Here is a 13,292-nt window from a genome sequence, read left to right as displayed (position 1 = left end):
AGCAGCCTCTGCCTCAGAGTGCTAAAACAGCTCAAGTAGTGGCTCAACTCCTAGACCTCAACAGGTTCCTGTCTCTGAACCTATTCCCTAAGCCCTTTGAGAGACACGCATCCTTTTCTCCTCAATTCCTCTGCCCCTAGCCATTTATTGGACTGAGATTTCTTAGAAAAGGAGTATGCCAGAATTTTTTTCTTCCAAAAGGAGGAAACAATTCTAGAATTTGACAGCAGTAATCAAAATAGCTAATGGGGGGAATTAAATGACCCTTTGACATTTTTCTATTTGTTCCTTTTGGATCAGCTACCAGTCTCTTTACGGGCAAGATCCTCAACTGATGCCAGCAGAATCCACACTACACCTCCTCCATCAAGATTCCAATAGATCCCTCAAAAGTCTCTTGTCATAATTAATCAGTACCCTACAAATGAAGAAGCCTTCAAGGCATGAAGCCCACAATAGAAGATTACAAGGCTCAGGGCCTCATTATCCCCTGCACTAGTCCCTGTAATACCCCTATTTTACCTGTGAGAAAACCCAGTGGCTGAGGATGGAGGTTTTGCCAGGACCTCTGAGCAATAAATACCATCCTTATCTCTTGGCACTGTGTTCCTAGCCCCCATGTGCCACTAACATCCTATTCCCACTGAAAGCATATTTTTCACTGTAATTAATCGGTGCAGTGCAATTTTAGTATTCTAGGTGATAAGGATAGCCAAAATCTTCTTACTTTCTCTTGGGAAGAATAGAAATACACCTAGACAGTAATGCCAGTGTTCCAGTCTTTACTTTTCACAAACCTTATAGACTAATTTGGATGAACAGCAGGGTCTACTTTGTTACAATACGTAGATGATTTGCTTCTCTGCTTCCCTTGCTGAACCAACCACACCCAGTTGTCAAAACTCTTGGCTTTAAAGGGACATCAAGTTTCCAAAGAAAAATTTCAGTTTATCAAACTTAGACTCTATACTTAGGGAATCTGATCTCAAAACAAAGACTACTTTTGGATTCAAATGAAACCCCTCATGACTGCTTAATGCTAATCCCTGTGGCAATTCACAGGAAACTCCTCTAATTAATGCAGATTTTCATGGTTTACTGATGGTTTCTATAAAAAGGATGAAAATGATAAATGCTGTGCTAGTTTATTATTGCGGCTCCTTTTGAAGTCATCAAGACAGTACCTTTACTTTGTGGCAAGTTCAGCCCAACAAACAGAATTATATGCCCTACTTACCCTAGCCAAGGGTGAAATGACTAGCATTTATGCTGATAGTTGGTATGCCTTTGGGGTTGCTCATGACTTTGTAATATGGAAAAAAAAACAAATTGCCTTTATTGCCTATGAGAATAAATTAAAAATGTCTATGTCCAGAATTTGTTAAAAGCTGCACTTTTAAAAAAGATTTTATTTATTTATTCATGAAAGACACACACACACACACACAGAAAGAGAGAGAGAGAGAGGCAGAGACACAGGCAGAGGGAGAAGCAGGCTCCATGCAGGGAGCCCAATGTGGGACTCAATCCTGGGTCTCCAGGATCACGCCCTGGGCCGAAGGCAGCGCTAAACTGCTGAGCCACCCAGATGTCCTAATGCTGCACTTTTGTCAGCCGCTCTAGCTATTAAGGTTCCTGGGTGTTTTAGACTTGACTCTACCTTGCTGATATTTCCATCAAAACCTGCCACTGTGAGGGAAATCAGTAGCTAAATCTCTATCATGGTCCAAAGGAACATTATCACAAATGATAATTTTAGAAAAACTGACAGGAGATATGTAACAATTGGCTCCAGAGAGGGAAAAAAATAATGTGAATCTTATAATTGTCAGCTCAATAAAAAGAAAAGTCTGGTTTGGACCAAATCACAATCTAGTCTTACCAGAAAAATTTAAAATTTCCATTACTTACTGCTGTACATGCATCAAACATGTACCTGGTCTACTGACAAGATGATAGCATTCATGGACCAGCACTGGTGTGAAAAGTTAATAAGACCATAAAAGGCACCTGCCTCATTTGTCTCACTTGTCCAAAGTACATTCAAGGGAAACCTGTTGGCACAAATGGGTTTCATACAACTTCCTCCTCTCACAAATAAGTATGTTTTAACCGTGGTCTGTATGTTTTCTCACTGGACCAGAACTTTCTCTTGTAGATCGTCTAATGCTGCTTCTGTTAGAAAAGATTATCTCTACCTGAGAACCCCTTTCAAACTTGTCTTGGCAAATCTCTGCTGTTTAGCCAGTTTTACAACACTAACATCAAGCACACCACCCTCAACCCTCAGCATTCGTTGCATGCACTAATAGTACGAGTAAGACTCAACTGGAAGAATTTGCAGAGACTCTCCAAATACCTTGGCCTAAAGCACTGCCATCAGCCCTTCTAAATCTCAGACCCACCCTCTTGGGAACTCAGAGACACTCAGAGACTTTGAGATAGTCCTAGGAGAGCCAAAGCATTTAGCCCCTGCCCCCTGTGACCCAGAGTTGATAAAAGAAAACCTGTTTTGGTAATGTAAAGGCCTGTTTTAGTAATGCTTCTATTGAAAATAACCAAGCTTTGGTAGAGCAGTTTTCACAGCACACTCCTGAGGGTTGACCTTAAGCATCACACCTTAAAACCTAGAAATTGCATCAGTTAAAGAAAATAGACCCTCAGAAAGACCTTTCGGCCTCTCTGGAAAGGCCCTTATCATAAACTACTAATCTGTGCCACTGAACTCCAGGGAATAAGACTCTTGGATTCACGTGACACACCTAAAAAAAGCACCAAGCCCCTGACCAGAGCTGCATACAATCTGGTGGCCTGAAAGTAAAGATTCCCTGGAACTGAAGTGGATAACATCCAACAACACATCAAGAGCAGGCCTGTACACCTTTTTCTCACTATTCCTTCTTTCCAAAGCCTTTGAGAGTCCATGAGGCAAGAAGTGCAGAAAGGAAGAAAACAGATCTACTTCTCAGCAGTGTACCCCATGCCCACCTGGATCAGTAGCAGAGGTACCACGTGGAGAAAGTGCCCTGCTGGACAGTGAGAAATGCGGCTTTGGGTGGGTGTCTGGAAGGAGCCCGGGGCTTTGGGGAAATGTACTGCTCCAGGAAATAATCCTCTAGGACTCAGACCAGCAGAAGCGCTGGGGGCCTGGGCTATGGCAGATGAGCCACCCCTCTGATAGGCTGGTGAATTTGGAGCTGTTCCTCCACCTGGTATCCTCTCCCAGGCCCTCCAAACTGCATGGAAAATGTCACCTCCTGCACCTGACTCATCTGGGTCCAAACTCTGAGTCAGCCTGGGCTAGGCTGGACAGATGCCCTTGGGCTCCTTTCATGGATAGGACACTGGGGAAGCTGGCTAGCCTTCTGCAGGGATGATCTCCCCTCCTCTTGTTGGGACACTGTCAGGAAACTCTATGCCTCCTCTTCAAGTGGTCTTGGGCACAGTAATAACCTTGATGACACAACTGTATATATTGGCTTTTTCCCTGCCCTGTCCCACCACCTTTCTCCCTACTTGCTGATCCCCAGGACAGCCCCTTGTCCAAATAAACCCCTGAAAACCAGGTCCCTGCCTTAAGCTCTGCTCTTTAGGAACTCGGCTGAGGCCCTCCTCATGAAGGCTTTCCCTGATCCCTTAGAGGAGGCTGGGTCATCCCTATACACTCTGGCAACTCCCTGCATCTTCCATTCATAGCTTTTATCACCCTTGCTATTAAGAAACCTTTATTTAGTTATCTATTCATGTCTCCCTCCTACTTAGACTATAAACCCCACAGGCCAAGAAGAGTATTTTCTTAACTGCTTTATGTCCAGAGCACATAGCAGGTGTTAAATAAATATCTGTTGAGTAAATGAATGATGGATGCATAGCAGGTGGAGTGGATATAATTGCTATCACCAGTTCGTCCATGTTGTTGAAGCTACTAAGAACCTCTCTGCTGAATGTCCTCCCTTGTGTGGGGACAAAGCCCCATGGGGCTCTCCTGGGGAATGAAGGAGACTTCGAGTCCTTTAACATTGTAAAGCCTGAGCAGAAGGAAGTGAGGACCATGGTAATAGTACCCAAGGGAGTGCTGGGCCCTTCTTCAATTGACCTGTGAGAAGTTGGGGGAGGGGGAATTAACATTTATAGAGCATCTACCATGTGCCAAGCACTTGGCTGTCATTATCAAATGTCCATGTGCTACCCTGTATCCTACAACACTCCCTATAGCCCATGAAGAGCTGTGAAGAATAAGGCCTACTTCAGCTCACACTGGAGAATTTACTATTGGGTGAGTAAACCATGCACCAGGCCCTTATCTCAACAACAGTAGAAGATAGCATTCACTACCCACAAGCAGGTGCCTCAGTAACCTTTCTAGGAAAGGATGATAGTTATCCTCATTTCACAGGATCCGAGCAATGAAGTCACTTCCACAAAGACATGTAGTTTTAAATGAACAAGAGAGATTCAAGCCCAAGTCTATCTGACATCAAAGTCCAGATACTTCGCCTTTCCCTGGAGAGGGCCTCATTAACCACTTTTCCAGATGGCCAGAGGAAGGCATAGTGATTAATAACAGGAATCCTGATTGTTTCCTGGAACCTGGGGCTGTGCCTTCTTTGCCTTCTTGTCCACATGCACAATGCAGGCATGGAGCATACAGGTTGAGAGCCTGAAGAACAGTAAACAAATACCAACATTCCATTAAAGGCTGGGAGTCCTATTGATGCCCTTAGCTAAACTTTTACTTCCATGACAACTACAGGACAAAGACAAGCCAGGAAACGCTACTCTGGAAGGCAGATCCTAGGCCAGAGGGTGGGCTGGGGTTGGGCCCCAACTGTCATGACCCTCAGGGGAACCATCAAGGTGGGTATACTCACCCCTGTTTTCCAGAGGAAGAAAGTAATGGTCAGAGAGGGGAAGTGCTTTCTGAGTCTCCTACAGTTGCTAGGTGACTGAGACAGGATTCAACACTTTGCCTGAACCCAGCATCCCCATTCTTCCCAGTTACCACATTGCCCCCATTAAAAAACAAAAATTCAGCTGTGTAAATTTATTTCTTTATTTTTTAAGATTTTATTTATCCATTCATGCAGACAGAGAGAGAGAGAGAGAGAGAGAGAGAGAGGCAGAGGGAGCAGCAGGCTCCATGCAGGAAGCCCGATGTGGGACTTGATCCCAGGACCCCAGGATCACACCCCGGGCCAAAGGCGGCACTAAACCACTGGGTCAGTGGGGCTGCCCCAGCTGTGTAAATTTAAAGAACAAACTGACTTTATTCAATGGTTCAGGAATCAGGCACCATCCCATTTAGCAGTAGGAAGGAGTTCCACGATGCAGTAGAAAAGGCAAGGTCTTGAAAGGTGAAGAGGAGGAAGAAAGAGGAAATTATTAGCAAAGTGTGCATTGTTTCAGGCAAGGTTGCCCTCCTGAAGGGGAGCAGAAGGGCAAATTATCTCACTATCTCACCAGTGCTGACCAGGTAATTCTATAATGACTGGTTTAAGTTTGCATTTCTGGGGGCCTAAAATTGGTTGGGTTAGGTATTAAGTCTTGGTTTGCATTTTTGGATTAATCTTTGTAATCGTCACAGGCTAAGACCTTAGGTTCACAATTCTTAAATTGTCCTCTTCATTCCTTTCTTGACATTCCAGTCTTCAGGAGATTGTTTGCTTGGTGGTTCATGGCTACAGATAGGCATTTAAATCTTTTGGGAGAATACAATGCACCAGGGAGATTATCATGGTTATTATAAGCAAGATAATTCTCAATGTTTGGACTTTGGTTCAGAACATTGGTCCCCAAGACCCGAACTGATTGAAATCAGGTGAGTCAAAGAAAGGCTCATTGGAGGGCATCACTATTTTAAGCCAAGTGGTTTGCTCAGTGATCTTATGTGATTGAGTATAAACTTCCCCAGAATTGTTAATCTGGTTATAGCAGGTTATGTTGGCCATAGCACAAACACCTCCTTGTTCAGCTAAATGGTAATTGAGCTGTCCTGTTTTCAAGACAGCTTAGATGAGAGTCTAAGGATTTTTGGGGTCATCTATTATTTTAACAGAGGATTCTGTAATACTTTCAAGAGTAAGGAGAAATTCCTGATCATAGCCTCATTTACATTTACCTTGAATCAGGCAAGTATTGAAGAGTGATTCCTGAGTTAGGTGAGTTATGTGAGTTAAGTGAATCCTGAGTTATGAACGCTTCCTGGCAATTCCTAACTCATTGGTGTAAATTCAGGAGAGTTGACCAATCAGGTGTCTCTATTTGTGAGCAGTTAGGGGCACAGTTAAATAACTTAGGAGGCATTGTCCAGTTATATAACAGCCATCTAGGCATTCATAAGTCCATGGAGAATGATAACTACTGCAGGCAAAGGCAATACCTGCTGGGGCACACACCGCTTCCTGATAAGGTGGCATTGTTAATAGACAAGTTTCTGATGAAAAATCCAACAGTCTGAGAAGTAAAGCCTACTCCTCTCAGCAGTGGCCTGGGGGAGTTGCATAAGGGTGTTATCTTTCCAGGCCAATGCCAGAGTAAAGGAAAGAAAGGGAGGAAGTTTTTGTTAAAGTATGAAGTCTTTATCTGGCATCTTGGGAGGAGGCAGTCTACTTCCATGTCAGCTCCTTCTCCTGGTCAGTTGGATTTAGATCTCCAGTGTTTGCACAGGACATAGCCTTCTTCAGGTAGAGCCTTCTTCAGCTGTGATATGTGGACACAAGGTTCAAGTCCTTGAAGTTTGGCTGCCATCCAGGTAGGGAAGAGGCCCTGGGATAGTCTTTCCAAGGAGAGTAAAGGGCTTGTTCTCAGTGATTCCAAATCAAAAGGGTGGGAGAAAGTTAGAGACATTAATTTGATGCATCATAGCCAGATATTCAAAGAAACTAGAAGAATTCTCATGCAAACTAATGAAAATGAAAGTGAAACTATTCAAAATCTTTGGGCTCAAAGAGGGAAACACATTTTAATACAAGCCTCCCTCAAAAAAATTTAAAAAATCTCAAATACATAAGCTAAACTTACAGCTAAAAGAATTGGAGAAAGAACAGCAAATAAAGCCTAAACCAAGCAGAAGAAGATAAATAGTAAAGATTAGAGCAGAACTCAATGAAGCAGAGACCAGAAGAACTGTAGAACAGATCAACAAAACCAGGAGCTGGTTCTTTGAAAGAATTAGTAAGACATGGGATGCTGGGGTGGCTCACTGATTAAGCATCTGCCTTCAGCTCAGGTCGTGATCCCAGAGTCCTAGGATCAAGTCCCACATCAGGCTCCCTGCATGGAGCCTGCTTCTCCCTCTGCCTATGCCTCTGCCTCTCTCTCTCTCTCTCTCTCTCTCTGTGTGTGTGTGTCTTTCATGAATAAATAAATGAAATATTTATTTAAAAAAAGAATTAGTATGACAGATAAACCCCTAGCCAGACTTATTGAGAAGAAAAAAGACTCAAATTAATAAAATCATGAATGAAAGAGGAGAGATCACAACCAATACCAAGGAAATACAAACAGTTTTAAAAACATATTATGGACAACTATATGCCAACAAATTAGGAAATCTGGAAGAAATGGATGCATTCCTGGAAACCTACAAATTGCCAAAAATGAAACAGGAGGAAATAGAGAACCTGAACAGATCAATAACCAGTGAGGAAATCAAAGCAATCATCAAAAACTTCCCAAGAAACAAAACCCCAGGGCCAGATGGTTTCCCATGGAAATTCTACCAAACATTTAAAGAAGAAATAATACCTATTCTACTAAAGCTGTTTGAAAGTATAGAAATGAAAAAAAAATGAAAGTATAGAAATGAAAAGAATACTTCCAAACTTGTTCTATGAGGTCAGCCTTACCTTGATCCTAAAACCAAAGACCCCACAAAAAAGGAGAATTATAGACCAATATCCCTGATGAACATGGATGCAAAAATTCTCACCAACATACAGTCAATAGGATCCAACAGTACACTAAGAGGATTATTCACTGTGACCAAATGGGATTTATCGCTGGAATGCAAGGATGGTTCAACATTCATAAAACAATGTGATAGATCACATTAATAAAAGAAAAAAGAAGAATCATATGATCCTCTCAATAGATGCAGAGTAAGCATTTGACAAAATACAGCATCCATTCCTGCTTAAAACTCTTCAAAGTGTAGGGATAGAGGGACATATCTCAATATCATAAAAGCCATCTATGAAAAGTCCACAGTGAATATTATTCTTAGTGGGGAAAAACTGAGAGCTTTTCTCCTAAGGTGAGGAACACAACAGGGATGCCCGCTGTCACCACTTTTGTTCAACATAGTACTAGAAGTCCTAGCCTCAGCAATCAGACAACAAAAAGAAAGAAAAGGTATTCAAATTGGCAAAGAAGTCAAACTCTCCTTCTTTGCAGATGACATGATACTGTATATAGGAAACACAAAAGACTCCACCCCAAGATTGCTAGAACCATACAGCATTTTGGCAGTGTGGCAGGATACAAAATCAATGCCCAGAAATCAGTGGCATTTCTATACACTAACAATGAGACTGAAGAAAGAGAAATTAAGGAATCAATCCCATTTACGATTGCACCCAAAACTAGAAGATACCTAGGAATAAACTTAACCAAAGAGGCAAAGGACCTATATTCTAAAAACTACAGAACACTTCTGAAAGAAATTGGGAAGACACAAGGAGATGGAAAAACATTCCGTGCTTGTGGATTAAAAGAATAAATATTATGAAAATATCTATGCTACCAAGGGCAATGTACACATTCAATGCAATCCCTGTCAAAATACCGTGGACTTTCTTCAGAAAGTTGGAACAAATCATCTTAAGATTTGTATGGAACAGGAAAAGACCCTGAATAGCCAGCGGAATGTTGAAAAAGAAAACCAAAGCTGAGGGCATCAAAATGCCTGACTTCAAGCTGTATTACAAAGCTGTGATTAAGACAGTGTGGTACTGGCACAAAAACAGACACATAGATCAATGGAACAGAATAGAGAAGCCAGTTGACTCTATGGTCAACTCCTCTTCGACAAAACAGGGAAGAATAGCCAATGAAAAAAAGTCTCTTTAATAAATGATGTTGGGAAAACTGGACATCCACATACAGAAAAATGAAACTGGACCATTCTTTTATATCATACACAAAGATAAACTCAAACTGTGAGAGATGTCTTGGTGGCTCAGTGGTTGAGTGTCTGCCTTCAGCTCAGGGTGTGATACTGGGGCCCTGGGCTCCCCATGGGGAGCCTGCTTCTCCCTCTGCCTATGTCTCTGCCTCTCTCTGTGTGTGTCTCTTGTGAATAAATATATAAGATCTTTGAAAAAAAAAAGATCTAAATGTGAGACAAGAATCCATCAAAATCCTAGAGGAGAACACAGGCAACAACCTTTTTGAACTTGGCCACAGCAATTTCTTGCAAGACACATCTATGAAGGCAAAGGAAACAAGCAAAAATGAATTATTGGGACTGCATCAAGATAAAAAGCTTCTGCATAGCAAAGGAAAATAGTCAACAAAACTAAAAGACAACCTACAGAATGGGAGAAGATATTTGCAAACGACATATCAGATAAAGGGCTATTATCTAAGATTTATAAAGACTTATCAGACTCAACACTCAAGAAACAAACAATCCAGTCAAGAAATGAACAGAAGAAATGAACAGTCATTTCACCAAAGAAGACATACGCATGGCCAACACGCACATGAAAAAATGCTCCACATCACTTGCCATCAGGGAAATACAAATCAAAACCACAATGAGATACCACTTTACACTGGAGAGAATGGTTAAATTCACAAGACAGGAAAAAATGAATGTTGGAGAGGATGTGGAGAAAGGGGAATCCTCTTGCGCTGTTGGTGGGGATCCAAGCTGGTGCAGCCCCTCTGGAAAACTGTGTGGAGATTCCTCAAGAAGTTACAAATAGAACTATCCTACAGCCCAGCAATTGCACTGTTGGGTATTTACCCCAAAGATACAGATGCAGTGAAATGACAAGACACCTGCACCCCAATGTTCACAGCAACAATGTCCACAATAGCCAAACTGTGGAAAGAGCTGAGATGTCCATGGGCAGACGAATGGATAAAGATGTGGTATACACACACACACACACACACACACACACACACACACACGATGGAATATTAGCCATCGGCAAGGACAAATACCATTTACATTGACATGGATGGAACTGGAGGGTATTATGCTAAGTGAAATATGTCAATTGGAGAAAGATAATCATCATATGGTTTTCACTCATATGTGGAATATAAGAAATAGTGAAAGAGACCATACTGGAAGGGGGAAACTGAGTAGCGAAAAATTAGAGACGAAGATAAGCCATGAGAGACTCCTAACTCCGGGAAACAAACAAAGGGTTGTAGAAGGGGAGGTGAGTGGGGGAACAGGTTAACTAGGTGGTAGGTGACAGGTGACAAGCATTAGGAGGGCACATGACAAGATGAGCACTGGGTGTTATACTATATGCTGGCAAATTGAATTTAAATAAAAAAAAAACTAGAAGAATTCAGAATCTAGTCCAGTTGAAAGATATGTAACAAAACCTAAAAACAATTTACAGTACTAAACTCTAATAGCTGCAAAGGTACAAACATAATTTTTCTTCCTATAATTATCCCCCAATTTTTTAAAGATAATCACAGTAAAACATTTGTTTGTGTTAAGCTTGGCCTGATTATTTACATAAGTGCATTGAAAATGGTGATTGACCATAAAAGCTCTTTTTAAGACTGTTTTGCTGAAACCTTGTGAGCAAGGTACCAGGTTGACTTTTCCAAAAGGTTTTATTGGTTCCATAAAATCAATCTTAAAGTAGAGACTGCGGGCTGGAACTGAGGAATTGAGGACTGAACCAAAGCCCAGGGATTCGCATTCCCGATGGAACTGTCTGCCAGTAAGTCGACCCATTAAGCTCTGGTCTGGAAAGTCAATTAGATTGGGAGTTCAATGCAAAATGAACAGAGCTCGGAATCAAGAGGGATTTACTCATGGATCTCAGAAATGGCAAGAAAGGGAGTGATCTCAACAGGGTTTTTACAGGGCACCATGCCTGTTTCTTGCTGTCCCCAAATGCCATCACTTTGGATTTCACATTAGATCCCACAGCTACCAACTGAACCTGTTAAACAAATTCACCTGAATAAATTTAAAGATTAAATTGGCTTTATTCAATGGTTCATGAATCAGAGAGCATCCCCATCAGAAAGAAAAAGCTCTACCAAATCTATAGAAAAGGAAAAGTTTTTAATGACAGAAGGGGAGTGAACAGAGGAAGTTTTTAGCAAAGAATGCAGTTTCAGGCAAGGTCACCCTCCTGAGGGGAATGGTGGGGCTCTATCAGATGGGTTTTCTCACCTTGATCTGGATGGGAGTTATAGCAGTCTAAACGGGGGAAAAATTCATCAAGCTGTACACCTAAGATGTATGCATTTTCCTTTACTTTAATAACAATCTCAGTATATGTAATTACATAAACTGCAATATATAAACATTCACATATAAAAGGATAAAAGTCTGAGTGTTTTGCTTCTAGAACTATACATAGTTAAAACCGTGAGAAGTGTCTAAATGCCAAGTTTTCACAAAACAATTGACAAAGTATACCCGTGGGTGTGATCATGTCCTCAAAGGAAGAAAAATGATCTGACTTTCTTGATAAAAATTTCTTGGTGTGACCAACTTTAGAAAATGCCACTGTGTCCAAGAGGCAGGAGGAAAAAAAAAAAAAGTTTCGGGTTTGACGAAGTCTGTTTAAGGCCCAGGGCAGCCAAATCAGTCCCATGAGGTGGGAAGCATGCAGGAATATGGTCAGAGAGCAGTTTTCCAGATGTAATAAGCACCAAGCCCTGCCCTTCTTGGCACAGCTAGAAGTTGTTGGGCAGCGGACATGTCTGGTCTCGGGCCTCGTCCTGCTGCAGACCTTTGAGGCCCTCTGGGGGCCATCTGCCTGTCACCTCCAGACTGTGTTCTCACCTGAGAAATCGCAGCAGCTGCCCTGGCAGCATCCCAGGGGCCACTTTTGCCCTGTTGTATATGTCTGCTTGGGCTGCTGTCTGTGACAGCACCACAGACTAGCCAACCTAAACCATAGAAACATGTGTCCACAAGGTTCTGGAGGCTGGACATCCGAGATCAAGGTGTCCGCAGGGTGGATTTCTTTTAAGGCTTCTCTCCTCGGTTTGCAGATGGCCATCTTCTCGCTGTGTCTCTTCATGTGGTCTACCTCTGTCTGTGTCTGTGTCCCAATTTCATCTTTTTATAAAGACACCAGACATCCTCTATTAGGGCCCATCCATATGACCTTACTTTTCCTTAATGACTTATTTATTTATTTAAATTACCTCTTGAAAGGCCCTATCTCCACAAGCAGTCACATTCTGAATTTCTAAGCGTTCCAACTTCAGCATGTGAATTAGGGGGTAGGGTGTGCTTCAGCCCATAATACTCATCAAGGACACTTTCTGCCCAATTGCCAGAGGAAGTCTTCTAAAAACTCAAATGTGATTGTGTTGCTTGCCACTTAAAGTACTTCACATCCTCCTGCCATCCTCAGGATACTTTTCATCTGGCATCAGGACCACCCCCCCACCCGCCCCAGCCCCAGTCTGGCCTCTGTCTACCATCCCAATCTCATTTTTCACCATTCTCCTTTGTTCTCTCTGCCCACCCCTGCCTCCTTGTGGTTCCCCTCCTGCCCCAGGGCCTTTGCACAGCAGGTCCTTCTTTCTAATGTGCATGTGGCAAAGTCACTCATTACAGAATTCATTTCTGACTAATTCTCACTCCTGCACATGATTCAGAAAAGTGATGTTTTTATCCATTCCTCCTCCTCTCTCTCTCTCGCAAATCCCTTTATAATTCTGAGTGTGATTTCTGATATTTTCAGGAACTTTTGTGTTTCAGAGCCTCAAACAGAACTTTCCAGGCCTCTGCAAGGGCCCTCACCTACCCCAGACTTCAGCTAGGGAGGAAGGTCTATGGAGGGAGGCAGAGGTGGGGGCTGAGATCTGACTAGGGAGGAAGGGGCAGGAAAGGAATGGAGGGGTTCTCAGGGTGGTCATTTTTGTAGGGAGGGAAGAAATATTGTGTCCCTGCCTTTGCAGAATGCCTGGAGAAATAGCCCTGAGACCTTGAGTGAACTCATGAGGGTTTCCACATTCAGACATGTGCTGAAGGAAGGGAAGTTTTCCTAAAGAAGACTTTGGAGGCAGTAGGGGCTGGTGGAGCAGAGAAGCAAGCCGAACAGCTGCCTCAGGGAGCAGAGGGA

The sequence above is a fragment of the Vulpes vulpes genome, chromosome 9, assembly GCF_048418805.1.
Source record: "Vulpes vulpes isolate BD-2025 chromosome 9, VulVul3, whole genome shotgun sequence".
Classification (NCBI taxonomy): domain Eukaryota; kingdom Metazoa; phylum Chordata; class Mammalia; order Carnivora; family Canidae; genus Vulpes; species Vulpes vulpes.
This window is presented reverse-complemented; position numbering follows the sequence as displayed.